The sequence below is a fragment of the Pseudophryne corroboree genome, assembly GCF_028390025.1.
Source record: "Pseudophryne corroboree isolate aPseCor3 chromosome 3 unlocalized genomic scaffold, aPseCor3.hap2 SUPER_3_unloc_11, whole genome shotgun sequence".
Lineage (NCBI taxonomy): Eukaryota > Metazoa > Chordata > Amphibia > Anura > Myobatrachidae > Pseudophryne > Pseudophryne corroboree.
The window spans coordinates 2,584,532-2,605,925 of NW_026967499.1; the positions used below are offsets into that span (position 1 = coordinate 2,584,532).

Consider the following 21,394-nt stretch of genomic DNA (forward strand, 5'->3'; position numbering starts at 1 on the left):
CTCCTGGTTGTTTAGTGACTGCAACTCCCAGTACCCATAATCCTATGCGCTATGCAGACGGTGACCCGGAAACACCGCCCCGCCACTTCCTGTAAACAAGGCTCCGTCCTCGGTCGGTTGATACTAGATCCAAGTGGCCTACACGGGTAATATACACTGCATGCAGCACACACCGCAGCACATACGCCCTGCCCGGCAGGAGAGAGGGCGGCGGCCATTACCTGGAGGAGGAGACCGGGGGCGGGGGTTGATTCTATATCGGAGTGGGATAAGGGACCTTCTGACGTACCTGGGGGAGGAGACACGTCACCAGGGGGAGGAGCTACGGCCGAACAGGTTACCCGAATAGTACGCTCGCCACGCTTCAGGCTCGGTGGTGGCGTGGGTAGGAGAGGAACTGTCCCGCTGGCCTAGCTCCTCCCTCTTGTGTTGCGGCTCCTCCCCCTTACGGAAAAGGTCCCTTGGGCCACTTGGATCTAGTATGGTTGATGCTAGATTCAAGTGGGCTAAGGGACCCTTTCCTTCAGAGGGAGAGGCCACGACACAAGGGGGAGGAGCTAGGCCAGCGGGATAGGTCCTGATAGCAAGGCCGAAACTAGGATTCCTGTCACCCGGGTCAAGGCGGTAATTTGGCGCCCCCCACCCCACAAAAAAAATTAAAATAATGAATACTTTTTTTTAAATAAAATAATAAAAAAACACAGAAAACTTCAGTCTTCACCAAGGTAGCGCACAGCACTGCAGCTGTGCGCCATTGCTCCTCATGTACACCTCACACTGCGGACACTGATGGGTGCAGGGCCCTGGGGGGGGGGGGGGGGGGGCGGCGGCGCCCAGAGCAGCAATATTTACACCTTGGCTGGCAAAACAATCACAATATATAGCCCCAGAGGCTATATATGTGATAAATACCCCTGCCAGAATCCATAAAAAAAGCGGGAGAAAAGTCCGCGAAAAAGGGGCGGAGCTATCTCCCTCAGACACACTGGCGCCATTTTCTCTTCACAGTGCAGCTGGAAGGCAGCTCCCCAGGCTCTCCCCTGTAGTTTTCAGGCTCAAAGGGTTAAAAAGAGAGGGGGGGGGGGGGCACTAAATTTATACACAATATTGTATATACAAGCAGCTGTTGGGGAAAATTCACTCAGTTATAGTGTTAATCCCCACATTATATAGCGCTCTGGTGTGTGCTGGCATACTCTCTCTCTGTCTCCCCAAAGGGCTTTGTGGGGTCCTGTCCTCAGTCAGAGCATTCCCTGTGTGTGTGCGGTGTGTCGGTACGGCTGTGTCGACATGTTTGATGAGGAGGCTTATGTGGTGACGGAGCAGAGGCCGATATATGTGATGTCAACCCCTGTGGGGCCGACACCAGAGTGGATGGATAGGTGGAAGGTATTAACCGACAGTATCAACTCCTTGCATAAAAGGCTGGGTGACATAACAGCTGTGGGACAGCCGGCTTCTCAGCCCGCGCCTGCCCAGGCGTCTCAAAGGCCATCAGGGGCTCAAAAACGCACGCTACCTCAGATGTCAGACACAGATGTCGACACGGAGTCTGACTCCAGTGTCGACAAGGTTGAGATATATACACAATCCACTAGGAACATCCGTTACATGATCCCGACAATAAAAAATGTGTTACATATTTCTGACATTAACCAAAGTACCACTAAAAAGGGTTTTTATGTTTGGGGAGAAAAAGCAGCCAGTGTTTTGTTCCCCCATCAGATGAGTGAATGAAGTGTGTGAAGAAGCGTGGGTTCCCCCGATAAGAAACTGGTAATTTCTAAAAAGTTACTGATGGCGTACCCTTTCCCGCCAGAGGATAGGTTACGCTGGGAAATATCCCATAGGGTGGATAAGGCGCTCACACGTTTGTCAAAAATGGCACTGCCGTCTTAGGATGCGGCCACTTTGAAGGAGCCTGCTGATAAAAAGCAGGAGGCTATCCTGAAGTCTGTATTACACACTCAGGTACTATACTGAGACCTGCAATTGCCTCAGCATGGATAGTGCTGCTGCAGCGTGGTCATACCCTGTCTGATAATATAATACCCTAGACAGGGATAATCAATTGCTAACATAGAGCATATTAATAGACGTTGTCTTATATATGAGGGATGCACAGAGGGATATTTTGCCGGCTGGCATCCAAAATTAATACAATGTCCATTCTGCCAGGAGGGTATTAGAGACCCGGCACTGGACAGGTGAGGCTGACTTTAAAAGGAACATAGAGATTCTGCCTTATAAGGGTGCGGAATTGTTTGGGGATGGTCTCTGGGACCTCGTATCCACAGCAACAGCTGGGAAGAAAATAAGAATTTACTTACCGATAATTCTATTTCTCGGAGTCCGTAGTGGATGCTGGGGTTCCTGAAAGGACCATGGGGAATAGCGGCTCCGCAGGAGACAGGGCACAAAAGTAAAGCTTTCCGATCAGGTGGTGTGCACTGGCTCCTCCCCCTATGACCCTCCTCCAGACTCCAGTTAGATACTGTGCCCGGACGAGCGTACACAATAAGGGAGGAATTTTGAATCCCGGGTAAGACTCATACCAGCCACACCAATCACACTGTACAACCTGTGATCTGAACCCAGTTAACAGTATGATAACAGCGGAGCCTCTGAAAAGATGGCTCACAATAACAATAACCCGATTTAGTTAGCAATAACTATGTACAAGTATTGCAGATAATCCGCACTTGGGATGGGCGCCCAGCATCCACTACGGACTCCGAGAAATAGAATTATCGGTAAGTAAATTCTTATTTTCTCTATCGTCCTAGTGGATGCTGGGGTTCCTGAAAGGACCATGGGGATTATACCAAAGCTCCCAAACGGGCGGGAGAGTGCGGATGACTCTGCAGCACCGAATGAGAGAACTCCAGGTCCTCTTTTGCCAGGGTATCAAATTTGTAGAATTTTACAAACGTGTTCTCCCCCGACCACGTAGCTGCTCGGCAGAGTTGTAATGCCGAGACCCCTCGGGCAGCCGCCCAAGATGAGCCCACCTTCCTTGTGGAATGGGCCTTAACAGATTTAGGCTGTGATAGGCCTGCCACAGAATGTGCAAGTTGAATTGTGCTACCAATCCAACGAGCAATCGACTGCTTAAAAGCAGGAGCACCCAGCTTGTTGGGTGCATACAGGAAAAACAGCAAGTCAGATTTCCTGACTCCAGCCGACCTGGAAACTATATTTTCAGGGCCCTGACAACATCCAGCAACTTGGAGTCCTCCAAGTCCCTAGTAGCCGCAGGTACCACAATAAGCTGGTTCAGGTGAAACGCTGACACCACCTTAAGGAGAAACTGGGGACGAGTCCGCAGCTTTGCTCTGTCCGAATGGACAATCAGATATGGCTTTGTGAGACAAAGCCGCCAATTCTGACACTCGCCTGGCCGCGGCCAGGACCAACAGCATGGCCACTTTCCATGTGAGATATATCAAATCCACAGATTTGAGTTGTTTTAAACCAATGTGATTTTAGGAATCCCAAAACTACGTTGAGATCGCCCAGTGTCACTGGAGACATCAAAAGGGGGTTGTATATGCAGTACTCCCTTAACAAACTTCTGGACTTCAGGAACTGAAGCCAATTTCTTTCTGGAAGAAAATCGACAGGCCGAAATTTGAACCTTAATGGACCCCAATTTGAGACCCATAGACACTCCTGTTTGCAGGAAATGTAGGAATTAACCTAGTTGAAATTCTTCCGTGGAGCCTTCCTGGCCTCACACCATGGAACATATTTTCACCTAAGCGGTGATAATGTTGTGCGGTCACCTCCTTCCTGGCTCTGACCAGGGTAGGGATGACCTCTTCCGGAATGCCTTTTTCCCTTAGGATCCGGCGTTCACCCGCCCTGGCGTCAACGCAGCTGCGGTAAATCTTGGAACAGACATGATTCTTGCTGAATCAAGACCCTTCTTAGTATCTCTTGAAGTTCCGGGTACCAAGTCCTTCTTGGCCAAACCGGAGCCACGAGTATAGTTCTTACTCCTCTCCTTCCTATCATTCTCAATACACTGGGTATGAAAGGCAGAGGATGGAACACATACACCGACTGGTACACCCACGGTGTTACCAGAGCGTCCCAGCTATTGCCTGAGTGTCTCTTGACCTGGCGCTTCATGTGGGACGCCATCATAACCACCTTTGGTCTTTCCCAACGGTTTACAATCATGTGGAAACTTCCAGATTAAGTTCCCACTTTTCCGGGTGGAATTCATACATGCTGAGGAAATCTTCCCAGTTGTCCCCTCCCGGAATGAACACTGCTGACAGTGTTATCACATGATTTTTCGCCCAGCGAAAAATCCTTGCTATCATTGCCCTCCTGCTTCTTGTGTCGCCCCGTCTGTTAACGTGGGCGACTGGCATGATGATGTCCTACTGGATCAGCACCGGTTGACTTTGAAGCAGAGGTCTTCCTAGGCTCAGAGCATTGTAAATTGCCCTTAGCTCCAGTATATTCATGTGGAGAGAAGTCTCCAGACTTGACCACACTTCCTTGGAAATTTCTTCCCTGTGTGACTGCTCCCCAGCCTCTCAGGCTGGCATCCGTGGTCACCAGAACACAGTCCTGAATGCTGAACGTGCTGCCCTCTAGAAGATGAGCACTCTGCAGCCCCCACAGAAGAGACACCCTTGTCCTTGGAGACAGGATTATCCGCTGATGCATCTGAAGATGCGATCCGGACCATTCGTCCCGCAAATCCCCCTGAAAATTTTTTTGCGTGAGATCTTCCGAATGGAATCGCTTCGTAAGAAGCCACCATTTTTCCCAGGACTCCTGTGCATTGATGCACTGATACCTGGTCTGGTTTTAGGAGGTTTCTGACTAGTTCGGATAACTCCCTGGCTTTCTCCTCCAGGAGAAAACCTCTTTCTGGACTATGCCCAGAATCATTCCTAGGAACAGCAGACGTATCGTCGGAAAACAGCTGCGATTTTTGGAATATTTAGAATCCACTCGTGCTGTCGTAGAACTACTTTAGATAGTGCTCTTCCGACGTCCAACTGTTCTCTTGAACTTGCCCTTTTCAGGATATCGTCCAAGTAAGGGATAATTAAGATGCCTTTTTTCTTTGAAGAATCATCTTTTCGGCCATTACCCTGGTAAAGGCCCGGGGTGCCGTGGATACTTCAACGGCAGCGTCTGAAACTGATATTGACAGTTCTGTACCACGAACCAGAGGTATCCTTGTTGAGAAGGACAAATTTGGACATGGAGGTAATCCTTGATGTCCAGGGACACCATATAGTCCCCTTTTTTTTTTTTTTTTTTTTTTTGGTTCGCTATCACTGCTCTGAGTGACTCCATCTTGATTTGAACCTTTTTATGTAAGTGTTCAAAGATTTCAGATTTAGACTACGTCTCACCAAGCCATCTGGCTTCAGTACCACAATATAGTGTGGAAGACTAATACCCTTTTCCTTGTTGTAGGAGGGGTACTTTGATTATCACCTGCTGGAAATACAGCTTGTGAATCTTTTCCAATACTGCCTCCCTGTCGGAGGAAGCCGTTGGTAAAACAGACTTCAGGAACCTGCGAGGAAAAGATGTCTCAACTCTCCAATCTGTACCCCTGGGATAATACTTGTACGATCTAGGGGTCAACTTGCGAGTGATCCCACTGCGCGCTGAGACTCTTGAGACTACCCCCCCACCTCACCTGAGTCCGCTTGCACGGCCCCAGCGTCATGCTGAGGACTTGGCAGACGCGGTGGAGGGCTTCTTTTCCTGGGAAGGGGCTGCCTGCTGCAGTCTACTTCCCTTACCTCTATGTCTGGGCAGATATGACTGGCCTTTTGCCCGCTTGCCCTCATGGAAACGGAAGGATTGAGGCTGAAAAGACGGTGTCTTTTTCTGCTGAGATGTAACTTGGGGTAAAAAGGTTGGATTTCCCAGCTGTTGCCGTGGTCCCCAGGTCCGATGGACCGACCCCAACTAACTCCTTCCCTTTATACGGCAATACTTCCATGTGCCGTATGGGATCTGTATCACCTGACCACTGTCGTGTCCATGACATCTTCTGGGAGATATGGACAACGCACTTATCTTGATGCCAGAGTGCAAATATCCCTCTGTGCATCTCGCGTACATATATATAGAATGCATCCTATTAAATGCTCTATATCAATAATATATTTTCAGTCAGGGAATCCGACCAAGCCAACCCAGCACTGCATCTCCAGGCTGATGGCGATCGCTGGTCGCAGTATAACCACCGTATGTGTGTATATACTTTTTAGGATATTTTTCCAGCTTCCTATCAGCTGGCTCCTTGAGGGCGGCCGTATCTGGAGACGGTAACGCCACTTGATAAGCGTGTGAGCGCCTTATCCACCCTAAGGGGTGTTTCCCAACGCGCCCTATCTTCTGGCGGGAAAGGGTATAACGCCAATATTTGCTATCGGGGTAACCCCACGCTTCATCACACACTTCATTTTATTTTATCTGATTCAGGAAAAACTACAGGTAGTTTTTTCACTCCCACATAATACCCTTTTTTGTGGTACTTGTAGTATCAGAAATATGTAACACCTCCTTCATTGCCCTTAACGTGTGGCCCTAATGAGAAATACGTTTGTTTATTCACCGTCGACACTGGATTCAGTGTCCGTGTCTGTGTCTGTGTCGACCGACTGAGGTAAATGGGCGTTTTTAAAGCCCCTGACGGTGTTTCTGAGACGCCTGGACCGGTACTAATTGTTTGTCGGCCGTCTCATGTCGTCAACCGACCTTGCAGCGTGTTGACATTCTCACGTAATTCTCTCAATAAGCCATCCATTTCGGTGTCGACTCCCTAGAGAGTGACATCCCCATTACAGGCAATTGCTCTGCCTCCTCACCAACATCGTCCTCATACATGTCGACACACACGTACCGACACACAGCACACACACCGGGAATGCTCTGACAGAGGACAGGACCCCACTAGCCCTTTGGAGAGACAGAGGGAGAGTTTGCCAGCACACACCAAAAACGCTATAATATATATAGGGACAACCTTATATAAGTGTTTCTCCCTTATAGCATCTTTATATATATATTAATATCGCCAATTAATGCCCCCCCTCTCTGTTTTAACCCTGTTTCTGTAGTGCAGTGCAGGGGAGAGCCTGGGAGCCTTCTCTCCAGCCTTTCTGTGAGAGAAAATGGCGCTGTGTGCTGAGGAGATAGGCCCCGCCCCTTTCTCGGCGGGCTCGTCTCCCGCTCTTCAACGGATTATGGCAGGGGTTAAATATCTCCATATAGCCTCTGGGGGCTATATGTGAGGTATTTTTAGCCAATATATAGGTTTTCATTTGCCTCCCAGGGCGCCCCCCCCAGCGCCCTGCACCCTCAGTGACTGCGTGTGAAGTGTGCTGAGAGGAAAATGGCGCACAGCTGCAGTGCTGTGCGCTACCTTTAGAAGACTGCAAGAGCCTTCAGCCGCCGATTCTGGACCTCTTCTTACTTCAGCATCTGCAAGGGGGCCGCCGGCGCGGCTCCGGTGACCATCCAGGCTGTACCTGTGATCGTCCCTCTGGAGCTGATGTCCAGTAGCCAAGAAGCCAATCCATCCTGCATGCAGGTGAGTTCACTTCTTCTCCCCTCAGTCCCTCGTTGCAGTGATCCTGTTGCCAGCAGGACTCACTGTAAAATAAAAAACCTAAGCTAAACTTTTTCTAAGCAGCTCTTTAGGAGAGCCACCTAGATTGCACCCTTCTCGGCCGGGCACAAAAATCTAACTGGAGTCTGGAGGAGGGTCATAGGGGGAGGAGCCAGTGCACACCACCTGATCGGAAAGCTTTACTTTTGTGCCCTGTCTCCTGCGGAGCCGCTATTCCCCATGGTCCTTTCAGGAACCCCAGCATCCACTAGGACGATAGAGAAAATTTTTTACCTCAGGTTTCCTCACAGCCTAAGAAAGCACTGTATTATCAGGTACAGTCCTTTCGGCTTCAGAAAAGCAAGCGGGTCAAAGGCGCTTCCTTTCTGTACAGAGACAAGGGAAGAGGAAAAAAGCTGCACCAGTCAGCCAGTTCCCAGGATCAAATTCTTCCCCCGCTAACTCTGAGTCCTTCACATGACGCGGGTACTCCACAGGTGTAGCCAGGTGCGGTGGAGGCGCGTCTCGAGAACTTCAGCGTCCAGTGGGTTCGCTCACAGGTGGATCCCTGGGTTCTGCATGTAGTATCACAAGGATACAAGCTGGAGTCCGAGGCAACTCCCTCTCGCCGTTAGCTCAAATCAGCAAGCTGTACTTCCAGCAGGGGAAAATCATGATACCCCTCCTTCAACAAGGCCGGGGTTATTATTCCACAATGTTGTGGTACCGAAACCAGATGGTTCGGTGAAACCCATTCTAAAATTGAAATCCTTGAGCACTTCTATACGAAGGTTCAAGTTAAAAATGAAATCGCTCAGGGCGGTTATTGCAAGCCTGGACGAGGGAGATTACATGGTATCTCGGGACATCAAGGATGCTTACCTGCATGTCCCCATTTACCATCCTCACCAGGAGTACCTCAGTTTTGTGGTACAGGTTTGTCATTACCAATTCCAAAAGTTGCCGTTCGGTCTGTCCACGGCACCGAGAGTATTTATCAGGGTAATGGCCGAAATGATGATACTCCTTCGAAAAATAAGGGAGTTTTTAATTATTCCGTACTTGGACGATCTCCTAATAAGGGCGAGGTCTAAGGAGCAGTTATTGGTCGGGGTAGCACTATCTCGGGAAGTGCTACAACAGCACAGCTGGTTCCTACGACACGTTTACTGTTCCTAGGGATGGTTCTGGACACAGACCAGAAAAAAAAAAAAGTGTTTCTCCCGGAGAAGAAAGCCAAGGAGCTGTCATCTCTAGTCAGAGACCTCCTGAAACCAAAACAGGTGTCGGTGCATCACTGCATGCGAGTCCTGGGAAAAATGGTAGCTTCCTACGAAGCAATTCCATTCGGCAGGTTCCATGCAAGAACCTTTCAGTGGGACCTCTTGGACAAGTGGTCCGGATCGCATCTTCAGATGCATCGGCTGATGACTCTGTCTCCAAGGACCAGGGTATCCCTACTGTGGTGGCTGCAGAGTGCTCATCTTCAAGAGGGCCGCAGATTCGGCATACAGGACTGGGTCCTGGTGACCACGGATACCAGCCTTCGAGGCTGGGGGGCAGTCACACAGGGAAGAAATTTCCAAGAACTTTGGTCAAGTCAGGAGTCGTCCCTACACATAAATATTCTGGTCAGGCAAGGCCCCTGCTTCAAAACCAGCCGGTACTGATCCAATCAGACAACATCACGGCAGTCGCCCATGTAAACCGACAGGGCGGCACAAGAAGCAGGATGGCAATGGCAGAAGCCACAAGGATTCTCCGATGGGCGGAAAATCACGTCTTAGCACTGTCGGCAGTGTTCATTCCGGGAGTGGACAACTGGGAAGCAGACTTCCTCAGCAGACACGACCTACACCTGGGAGAGTGGGGACTTCGTCCAGAAGTCTTCCAACTGATTGTAAACCGTTGGGGAAGGCCACAGGTGGACATGATGGCGTCCCGCCTAAACAAAAAACTAGAGAGGTATTGCGCCAGGTCAAGGGACCCTCAGGCGATAGCTGTGGACGCTCTAGTGACACCGTGGGTGTACCAGTCGGTTTATGTGTTCCCTCCTCTGCCTCTCATACCAAAGGTACTGAGAATAATAAGAAGACGAGGAGTACAAACGATACTCGTGGTTCCGGATTGGCCAAGAAGAGCTTGGTACCCAGAACTTCTAGAAATGCTATCAGAGGACGCATGGCCTCTACCGCTCAGACAGGATCTGCTACAGCAGGGGCCCTGTCTGTTCCAAGACTTACCGCGGCTGCGTTTGACGGCATGGCGGTTGAATACCGGATCCTAAAGGAAAAGGGCATTCCGGAGGAAGTCATTCCTACGCTGATAAAAGCCAGGAAAGAAGTAACCGCAAACCATTATCACCGTATTTGGCGAAAGTATGTTGCATGGTGTGAGGCCAGGAAGGCCCCAACAGAGGAATTTCAACTGGGTCGATTTCTGCACTTCCTACAGTCAGGAGTGACTATGGGCCTAAAATTGGGTTCCATTAAGGTCCAGATTTCGGCTCTGTCGATTTTCTTCCAGAAAGAACTGGCTTCACTACCTGAAGCTCAGACATTTGTAAAGGGAGTGCTGCATATTCAGCCCCCTTTTGTGCCCCAGTGGCACCTTGGGATCTCAACGTGGTGTTGAGTTTCCTAAAATCACATTGGTTTGAGCCGCTTAAAATCGTGGATCTGAAATATCTCACGTGGAAAGTGGTCAGGTTATTGGCCTTGGCTTCGGCCAGGCGTGTATCAGAATTGGCGGCTTTGTCATGTAAAAGCTCTTATCTGATTTTCCATATGGATAGGGCAGAATTGAGGACTCGTCCCCAGTTTCTTCCTAAGGTGGTATCAGCTTTTCACTTGAACCAACCTATTGTAGTGCCTGCGGCTTCTAGGGACTTGGAGGATTCCAAGTTGCTGGACGTAGTCAGGGCCTTGAAAATTTATGTTTCCAGGACGGCTGGAGTCAGGAAAACTGACTCGCTATTTATCCTGTATGCACCCACTAAGCTGGGTGCTCCTGCTTCTAAGCAGACTATTGCTCGCTGGATTTGTAGCACAATTCAGCTGGCGCATTCTGCGGCTGGACTGCCGCAGCCTAAATCAGTAAAAGCCCATTCCATGAGGAAAGTGGGCTCATCTTGGGCGGCTGCCCGAGGGGTCTCGGCTTTACAACTTTGCCGAGCTGCTACTTGGTCAGGGGCAAACACGTTTGCAAAATTCTACAAATTTGATACCCTGGCTGAGGAGGACCTTGAGTTCTCTCATTCGGTGCTGCAGAGTCATCCGCACTCTCCCGCCCGTTTGGGAGCTTTTGTATAATCCCCATGGTCCTTACGGAGTTCCCAGCATCCACTAGGACGTCAGAGAAAATAAGATTTTACTCACCGGTAAATCTATTTCTTGTAGTCCGTAGTGGATGCTGGGCGCCCATCCCAAGTGCGGATTGTCTGCAATACTTATATATAGTTATTGCCTAACTAAAGGGTTATTGTTGTGAGCCATCTATTGAGAGGCTCAAGTTATAGTTCATACTGTTAACTGGGTATAGTATCACGAGTTATACGGTGTGATTGGTGTGGCTGGTATGAGTCTTACCCGGGATTCAAAATCCTTCCTTATTGTGTACGCTCGTCCGGGCACAGTATCCTAACTGAGGCTTGGAGGAGGGTCATAGGGGGAGGAGCCAGTGCACACCAGGTAGTCCTAAAGCTTTACTTTTGTGCCCAGTCTCCTGCGGAGCCGCTATTCCCCATGGTCCTTACGGAGTTCCCAGCATCCACTACGGACTACGAGAAATAGAATTATCGGTAAGTAAATTCTTTTCTCTATCGTCCTAGTGGATGCTGGGGTTCCTGAAAGGACCATGGGGAATAGCGGCTCCGCAGGAGACAGGGCACAAAAAGTAAAGCTTTTCCAGATCAGGTGGTGTGCACTGGCTCCTCCCCCTATGACCCTCCTCCAGACTCCAGTTAGATTTTTGTGCCCGGCCGAGAAGGGTGCAATTCTAGGTGGCTCTCATAAAGAGCTGCTTAGAGAAAGTTTAGCTTAGGTTTTTTATTTTACAGTGATTCCTGCTGGCAACAGGATCACTGCAACGAGGGACAGAGGGGAGAAGAAGTGAACTCACCTGCGTGCAGGATGGATTGGCTTCTTGGCTACTGGACATCAGCTCCAGAGCGACGATCACAGGTACAGCCTGGATGGTCACCGGAGCCGCGCCGCCGGCCCCCTTGCAGATGCTGAAGTAAGAAGAGGTCCAGAATCGGCGGCTGAAGACTCCTGCAGTCTTCTAAAGGTAGCGCACAGCACTGCAGCTGTGCGCCATTTTCCTCTCAGCACACTTCACACGCAGTCACTGAGGGTGCAGGGCGCTGGGGGGGGGCGCCCTGGGAGGCAAATGAAAACCTATTAAAAGGCTAAAAATACCTCACATATAGCCCCAGAGGCTATATGGAGATATTTAACCCCTGCCTGGATTCACAAAATAGCGGGAGACGAGCCCGCCGAAAAAGGGGCGGGGCCTATCTCCTCAGCACACGGCGCCATTTCCTCTCACAGCTCCGCTGGTCAGGACGGCTCCCAGGTCTCTCCCCTGCACTGCACTACAGAAACAGGGTAAAACAGAGAGGGGGGGCAAATTTAATGGCAATATTTTGATATATATAAAGCAGCTATAAGGGAGCACTTATTATAAGGCTATCCCTGTCATATATAGCGCTTTTTGGTGTGTGCTGGCAGACTCTCCCTCTGTCTCCCCAAAGGGCTAGTGGGTCCTGTCTTCGTTTAGAGCATTCCCTGTGTGTCTGCTGTGTGTCGGTACGTGTGTGTCGACATGTATGAGGACGATATTGGTGTGGAGGCGGAGCAATTGCCAAATATGGGGATGTCACCTCCTAGGGGGTCGACACCAGAATGGATGCCTTTATTTGTGGAATTACGGGATAGCGTCAACTCGCTTAAGCAGTCGTTTGACGACATGAGGCGGCCGGACAATCAATTAGTGCCTGTCCAGGCGCCTCAAACACCGTCAGGGGCTGTAAAACGCCCTTTGCCTCAGTCGGTCGACACAGACCCAGACACAGGCACTGATTCCGGTGGTGACGGTGACGAATCAACCGTATTTTCCAGTAGGGCCACACGTTATATGATTTTGGCAATGAAGGAGGCGTTACATTTAGCTGATACTACAGGTACCACTAAACAGGGTATTATGTGGGGTGTGAAAAAACTACCTATAGTTTTTCCTGAATCAGAAGAATTAAATGACGTGTGTGATGAAGCGTGGGTTGCCCCTGATAAAAAGCTGATAATTTCAAAGAAATTATTGGCATTATACCCTTTCCCGCCAGAGGTTAGGGAGCGCTGGGAAACACCTCCTAGGGTGGACAAGGCGCTAACACGCTTATCTAAACAAGTGGCGTTACCCTCTCCTGAGACGGCCGCACTTAAAGATCCATCAGATAGGAGGATGGAAAATATCCAAAAAAGTATATACACACATGCAGGTGTTATACTACGACCAGCTATAGCGACTGCCTGGATGTGCAGTGCTGGGGTAGTTTGGTCAGAGTCCCTGATTGAAAATATTGATACCCTGGACAGGGACAATATTTTACTGTCGTTAGAACAAATAAAGGATGCATTTCTTTATATGCGTGATGCACAGAGGGATATCTGCACACTGGCATCACGGGTAAGTGCTATGTCCATTTCGGCCAGAAGAGCTTTATGGACACGACAGTGGACAGGCGATGCGGATTCAAAACGGCATATGGAAGTTTTGCCGTATAAAGGGGAGGAGTTATTTGGAGTCGGTCTATCAGATTTGGTGGCCACGGCTACAGCCGGGAAATCCACCTTTCTACCTCAAGTCACTCCCCAACAGAAAAAGGCACAGACTTTTCAACCGCAGCCCTTTCGTTCCTTTAAAAATAAGAGAGCAAAGGGCTATTCATATCTGCCACGAGGCAGAGGTCGAGGGAAGAGACAGCAACAGGCAGCTCCTTCCCAGGAACAGAAGCCCTCCCCGGCTTCTACAAAAGCCTCAGCATGACGCTGGGGCTTCTCAAGCGGACTCGGGGACGGTGGGCGGTCGTCTCAAAAATTACAGCGCGCAGTGGGCTCACTCGCAGGTAGATCCCTGGATCCTGCAGATAATATCTCAGGGGTACAGGTTGGAATTAAAGACAGATCCACCTCGCCGTTTCCTGAAGTCTGCTTTACCAACGTCCCCCTCCGAAAGGGAGACGGTTTTGGAAGCCATTCACAAGCTGTACTCTCAGCAGGTGATAGTCAAGGTACCTCTTCTACAACAAGGGAAGGGGTATTATTCCACTCTATTTGTGGTACCGAAGCCGGATGGCTCGGTGAGGCCTATTCTAAATCTGAAGTCCTTGAACCTGTACATAAAGAAGTTCAAGTTCAAGATGGAGTCACTCAGAGCAGTGATAGCGAACCTGGAAGAAGGGGACTTTATGGTATCCTTGGACATCAAGGATGCGTATCTCCACGTTCCAATTTACCCCTCACACCAGGGGTACCTCAGGTTCGTTGTACAAAACTGTCACTATCAGTTTCAGACGCTGCCGTTTGGTTTGTCCACGGCACCTCGGGTCTTTACAAAGGTAATGGCCGAGATGATGATTCTTCTTCGAAGAAAAGGCGTATTAATTATCCCATACTTGGACGATCTCCTAATAAGGGCAAGGTCCAGAGAACAGCTAGAGATGGGATTAGCACTATCTCAAGAGGTGCTAAAGCAGCACGGATGGATTCTGAATATTCCAAAATCCCAATTAATGCCGACAACTCGTCTGCTGTTCCTAGGGATGATTCTGGACACGGTTCAGAAAAAGGTTTTTCTTCCCGAGGAAAAAGCCAAGGAGTTATCCGACCTGGTCAGGAACCTCCTAAAACCAGGAAAGGTGTCTGTACATCAATGCACAAGAGTCCTGGGAAAAATGGTGGCTTCTTACGAAGCAATTCCATTCGGCAGATTCCATGCAAGAATTTTCCAAAGGGATCTGTTGGACAAATGGTCAGGGTCGCATCTTCAGATGCACCTGCGGATAACCCTGTCGCCAAGGACAAGGGTATCTCTTCTGTGGTGGTTGCAGAGGGCTCATCTATTGGAGGGCCGCAGATTCGGCATACAGGATTGGATCCTGGTGACCACGGATGCCAGCCTGAGAGGCTGGGGAGCAGTCACACAAGGAAGAAACTTCCAGGGAGTGTGGTCGAGCCTGGAAAAGTCTCTTCACATAAACATTCTGGAACTAAGAGCAATCTACAATGCTCTAAGCCAGGCGGAACCTCTGCTTCAAGGAAGACCGGTGTTGATCCAGTCGGACAACATCACGGCAGTCGCCCATGTAAACAGACAGGGCGGCACAAGAAGCAGGAGTGCAATGGCAGAAGCTGCCAGGATCCTTCGCTGGGCGGAGAATCACGTGATAGCACTGTCAGCAGTGTTCATCCCGGGCGTGGACAACTGGGAAGCAGACTTCCTCAGCAGACACGATCTTCACCCGGGAGAGTGGGGACTTCATCCAGAAGTTTTCCACATGCTAATAAACCGTTGGGAAAGACCAATGGTGGACATGATGGCGTCTCGCCTCAACAAAAAACTGGACAGGTATTGCGCCAGGTCAAGAGATCCGCAGGCAATAGCTGTGGACGCGCTGGTAACACCTTGGGTGTGTCACAACTGAGGGCCTGAGTTGACGGGAGGCAACCTCAGTTGTAGGGGCTGAGATGTAACGGAACCTGGGAGGTTGTATCAGACCCCTAGACATGTAAGTAACATGTAGAATAACTGCCCGAAGGCGTGACCACGACAACCAGGATAAAAGTCAATGATGTTTATTATGACAAACTCCGTAACACAGCAGAAAATAAGAAAACATAAAAGTCAGCAGGGCAATAATACAGTTCCTGGGTACTACAGGGTGGCAAGGGCCACAGGCACTGGTAGTGTGAGACAGTTCTAATAATCTTCTAGTTGGAAAGTCCTTACCAGGCCTGACTGTAGCAATGGAGAGAACCCAGGATCGTACCAGCTGGTGTTCCAGGAAAGGCTGGGCTGCTGAAGGTAAAACGGCTGCTGTGGATACTGGCTGGAACCAGACTGTTGTTGGTACGGAGTGGATACTGGCTGGAACCAGTTAAATAATAAACGAACTTGAGAGCGATGAAATAATAATACCGGTGGAGAGTGGTAAACTGCAGAAAGGACACCGGCCCTTTAAGAGAAGTTGTACACTGCTGGAAGCTCGGCTGGAAGCAGGTGATTGCTGTAGCTGGAAACAGGTGAGTCCAGAATGGATCGGAGAGTCAGGCTACACCGCAGATGGAATGCTGGTGCGGGTCTCTATAGCAGAAGTCTGGAGACAGGAGCTGGAACCTGGAAGACAACCACAGGAGAGAGACAAACTGGAACTAGGTTAGACAACCAAAGCACTGACGCCTTCCTTGTTCAGGCACAGCTTACTTATACCTGCAGCAAGGAAGGGGTTGGCTAGGCAATTATGCAAATCAACAATACAGACAGCAGATTGGTGGAAATGATCAGATGACAAAAACCAAGATGGCTGCGCCCATGCAGACACTTGGAGGGAAGTTTGGTTTGTAATCCATGTGAGAATTGAAACAGTAATGGCGACGCCGGCCACAGGAGACAGGAGACACCAGACTGACAAGCGCACATTTAACCACGCGGGCACAGCGGAGGCCGCGGCTGATGAAATCACCACTCTGACATTCTGCATGTGGAAACTCAGAAACAGCGGGATCCGGTCCTGGAATGCTGAGCCAGCCTTAGGAGGCACCTGAAGGGTAAGTAATGGCGTCCAGATACCCGGATCGTGACAGCACCCCCCCCTTTAGGAGTGGCCCCAGGACACTTCTTAGGCTTTAAAGGAAACTTTGCGTGGAAATTTCGGACCAAGGCAGGAGCATGGACGTCTGAGGCATTGGTCCAAGAGCGTTCTTCAGGACCATAGCCCTTCCAGTCAATGAGGTATTGTAACTGACCGTAACGGAAACGTGAGTCCAAAATCTTGGCCACCTCGTACTCGACTCCCCGTTGAGTCTGAACTTTGGGAGCTGGAGGAAGTGCGGAATGAAACCGATTCAGGATCAGCGGTTTCAACAAAGAAACATGAAATGTCCTGGGTATTTTCAAGAAGGATGGTAACTGTAACCTGTAGGCAACAGGATTGATGACTTGTTCAATCTTGAAGGGTCCGATGTAGCGAGGTGCAAATTTCATGCTGGGAACTCTCAACCTCAAATTCTTCGTGGACAACCACACACGATCACCCACCTTGAGAGCAGGAACCGCTCTACGCTTCCTATCGGCAAACTTTTTATACCTGAATGAGGCTTTAAGCAGGGCTGCGCGGACGTTCTTCCAGTTATTTGAAAACTGACGCAAGGTGACATCCACTGCTGGAACAGAAGTTGCGGGAAGCGGTTGGAATTCTGGGACTTTAGGGTGGAATCCATAATTAATGAAGAATGGTGTAGAAGAAGATGAGGAATGGTATTGATTGTTGTGGCTGAACTCGGCCCAAGGAAGGAGTTGAACCCAGTCATCTTGAGAGGAAGACACATATATACGGAGGAAGGCCTCCAAGTCCTGATTCACCCTCTCGGTTTGACCATTGGTCTGAGGATGGTAAGCCGTGGAAAACTTTAACTTGACTTGGAGGGCTTGACACAAACTTCGCCAAAATTTGGCTACAAATTGTACTCCACGATCCGAGATGATCTCTTCAGGAAGACCGTGAAGTCGGAAGATCTCTTGTATAAACACTTGAGCCAACTTGGAAGCTGACGGAAGACCGGTGAGAGGGATGAAATGTGCCATCTTGGTGAACCGGTCAACTACCACCCAGATGGTATTAAACTTGTTGCAGATAGGTAGATCGGAAACAAAGTCCATCGACAAATGGGTCCATGGTCGACGGGGAACAGATAATGGAACCAGTTGCCCCGCAGGCGACTGGCGGGAGACTTTGTGTTGGGCACACTTTGGGCAGGAGGCAATAAATTCCATAACGTCCTTTTTCAGAGTTGGCCACCAGTAGGACCTAGAAATAAATTCAAGGGTTTTCTGAATGCCTGTATGTCCAGCAAAACGGGAAGCATGGGCCCAATGCATGAGCTTCTTCCTTAGAACTGGCTTAACAAAACTTTTCCCTGGTGGAGGCGTAGAGTCCATCCCTACCGTGGAGAATGCCAACGGATTAATAATAGGATGCTTGTCTGCAGACTCGGACTCATTTTCTTGCTCCCATGAGCGGGAAAGGGCATCGGCCTTACGATTCTGAGAACCCGGACAGAACTGGAGTTTAAAGTCAAATCTGGAAAAGAAAAGTGCCCATCTGGCCTGACGAGGGTTGAGACATTGTGCGCCTTTGAGATATAAAAGATTTTTGTGGTCGGTAAGTATGGTGATTGAGTGGGAAGCTCCCTCCAACAGGTATCTCCACTCCTCCAGAGCGAGCTTGATGGCTAGCAACTCCTGATCGCCAATGGCATAGTTGCGCTCAGCTGGGGAGAACTTCCGGGAGAAGAAACTGCAAGGATGTAGATGTCCATCTTTGGCCCTCTGGGATAACACTGCTCCTACTCCAACGGAGGAGGCATCTACCTCTAAGATAAAAGGAGAGTCGGTGTCAGGCTGTTTCAGAACTGGTGCAGAGATGAACCGTTGCTTCAGAAGGTGAAAGGCCTGTGTAGCTTCCTCGGACCACTTGGACGGATTAGCACCTTTCTTGGTTAATGCAGTGATAGGCGCCACAATGGTGGAAAAGTCTCGTATAAATTTTCTATAATAATTGGCGAACCCTAAGAACCTCTGGACCCCTTTGAGGCTTAAGGGTATAGGCCAATTCTGGATTGCTTGGAGTTTCTCAGGATCCATCTCTAGTCCGGAACCGGACACAATGTAACCTAGAAACGGAATGGTTTTAACTTCAAACACACACTTCTCCAATTTACAATAGAGGTGATTGACACGGAGACGGGAAAGAACCTCTTTTACCCAGAAACGATGATCTTCGAGATTATTAGCAAAGATGAGGATGTCGTCTAGATAAACCACGACATGGCGGTACAAGATGTCCCTGAAGATCTCATTCACGAAGTGCTGGAAGACTGCTGGAGCGTTGCTCAATCCGAAGGGCATGACGAGGTACTCATAATGTCCGTCACGGGTGTTAAAGGCGGTCTTCCACTCGTCACCCTCACGGATTCGGATGAGATTGTAGGCACCCCTCAAGTCCAGCTTTGTGAAAATGGTTGCACCACTAACTCTATCAAAGAGCTCAGTAATCAGGGGTAAAGGGTATCGGTTCTTGACGGTAATGTCGTTCAGACCCCTGTAGTCGATGCACGGACGCAGACCACCGTCTTTCTTCTTAACGAAGAAGAAGCCTGCGCCGGCTGGAGAAGAAGATGGTCGGATGAAACCCTTCGCCAGGTTCTCTTTGATGTACTCTTCCATGGAGTGTGTCTCGGGCAGAGACAACGGATAAGTTCGGCCTCGCGGTGGAACCTTCCCTGGAATGAGGTCGATTGGGCAGTCCCATTCTCTATGAGGAGGAAGGATATCAGCAGAGGCTTTACTGAACACATCCGTGAAGTCTTGATATGGAGGAGGCGGAACATCAGTTGACCTGGGGAAGGAAGAACAAACAGGAAGAACTTTGGCTAAACAAGTCTCAGCACAGGAGGGACCCCATGCCAGTATTTGCGTAGTTGTCCAGTCAATTGATGGGTTGTGGAGACGGAGCCATGGAAGGCCTAAAACCACTGGATGTGTGGCTCTTGGAATCACTAAAAAAGAAATATACTCAGAATGAAGAACTCCCACTCTCAGACGAACTGGAAGAGTCCTTAAGGAAATGACTGCGTCAAAAATCTTGCTGCCATCCACGGCAGTCAAAGAGATGGACGAGGACAGTCTCTCGGTGGGTAGGGACCACCGTTTAACATAAGCTTCGGTTATGAAATTCCCAGCTGCTCCGGAATCAAGGAGGGCAATGACGTTCCTGTAACGTTGAGCAATTTGGAGCGACACTGGGAGGTTACAGTCATGAGGAGATGGAGAGGAGATCATCACTCCTAGCCGGCCCTCTCCTTGGCGAACTAGGATCTGGAGTCCCGGACGTTTGGGACAGGCATTGATAGTGTGCGATGGAGCTGCACAGTAGAGACAGAGAGACTCAGAGAGACGTTTTCGGCGCTCAGCAGGAGATAGACGGGAACGACTAATTTGCATAGGCTCATCCTTGGATGGAGATGGTTGACGAGAAGGAGGAGCAGAAGATTTAGGAGTAGATGATCTTCCTCGCTCGGTTGCTCTCTCTCTAAAACGTAGATCAACCTTCGTGCAAAGAGAAATTAGCTCATCCAACTTAGAGGGCAAGTCTCTGGTAGCTAACTCATCCTTGATGCGTTCTGATAAGCCATGCCAGAATGCAGCATACAGGGCCTCGTCGTTCCATGCCAGTTCGGATGCCAGGATTTTAAACTGTATAAGATACTGTCCCACGGTACGTGTTCCCTGGCGTAAACGAAGAATCTCAGATGAAGCAGATGTTATCCGGCCTGGCTCGTCGAAGATGCGCCTGAATGTAGCTACAAAGTCAGTATAGGAGGATAGCAGGGGATCAGACTTCTCCCATAAAGGTGATGCCCAGTCAAGGGCTGAGCCACAGAGAAGGGAGATGATATAGGCAATTTTGGTACGGTCACTGAAGAAATTGCCAGGTAGAAGCTCAAAGTGGATTTCACATTGATTGAGAAATCCCCTGCAGAACCTTGGAGATCCATCAAATTTTGCTGGCGTTGGAAGATGAAGATGTGGACTGGAAATGGGTAAGGTGGGTGGGGTTACAGCTGGTGTCACTGTAGTGGACGCACCGGACGTGCCAGGTCCACGGAGGGTCGTTTGAATCCCATCCAGCCGTGTGGAGAGATCCTGGAGACAGCGGATGATGTGGCCCTGTGCAGCCTCCTGATGTTCAAGTCGGGCTGCCAGTTCTTGCATCGGCCTGGCCGCTTGATCCTGGTCTCCGGCTGGATTCATTAGGTCAGTGCTTACTGTCACAACTGAGGGCCTGAGTTGACGGGAGGCAACCTCAGTTGTAGGGGCTGAGATGTAACGGAACCTGGGAGGTTGTATCAGACCCCTAGACATGTAAGTAACATGTAGAATAACTGCCCGAAGGCGTGACCACGACAACCAGGATAAAAGTCAATGATGTTTATTATGACAAACTCCGTAACACAGCAGAAAATAAGAAAACATAAAAGTCAGCAGGGCAATAATACAGTTCCTGGGTACTACAGGGTGGCAAGGGCCACAGGCACTGGTAGTGTGAGACAGTTCTAATAATCTTCTAGTTGGAAAGTCCTTACCAGGCCTGACTGTAGCAATGGAGAGAACCCAGGATCGTACCAGCTGGTGTTCCAGGAAAGGCTGGGCTGCTGAAGGTAAAACGGCTGCTGTGGATACTGGCTGGAACCAGACTGTTGTTGGTACGGAGTGGATACTGGCTGGAACCAGTTAAATAATAAACGAACTTGAGAGCGATGAAATAATAATACCGGTGGAGAGTGGTAAACTGCAGAAAGGACACCGGCCCTTTAAGAGAAGTTGTACACTGCTGGAAGCTCGGCTGGAAGCAGGTGATTGCTGTAGCTGGAAACAGGTGAGTCCAGAATGGATCGGAGAGTCAGGCTACACCGCAGATGGAATGCTGGTGCGGGTCTCTATAGCAGAAGTCTGGAG

The 21,394-nt window shown here is 49.6% G+C and overlaps 1 pseudogene; it reads left to right on the forward strand.

The window, feature by feature from the left end:
* The first annotated feature begins 36 nt into the window (after nucleotides 1-36).
* LOC134983284 (oocyte zinc finger protein XlCOF6-like) overlaps nucleotides 37-21,394 on the forward strand; it is a 77,331-nt pseudogene continuing 55,973 nt past the window's right edge.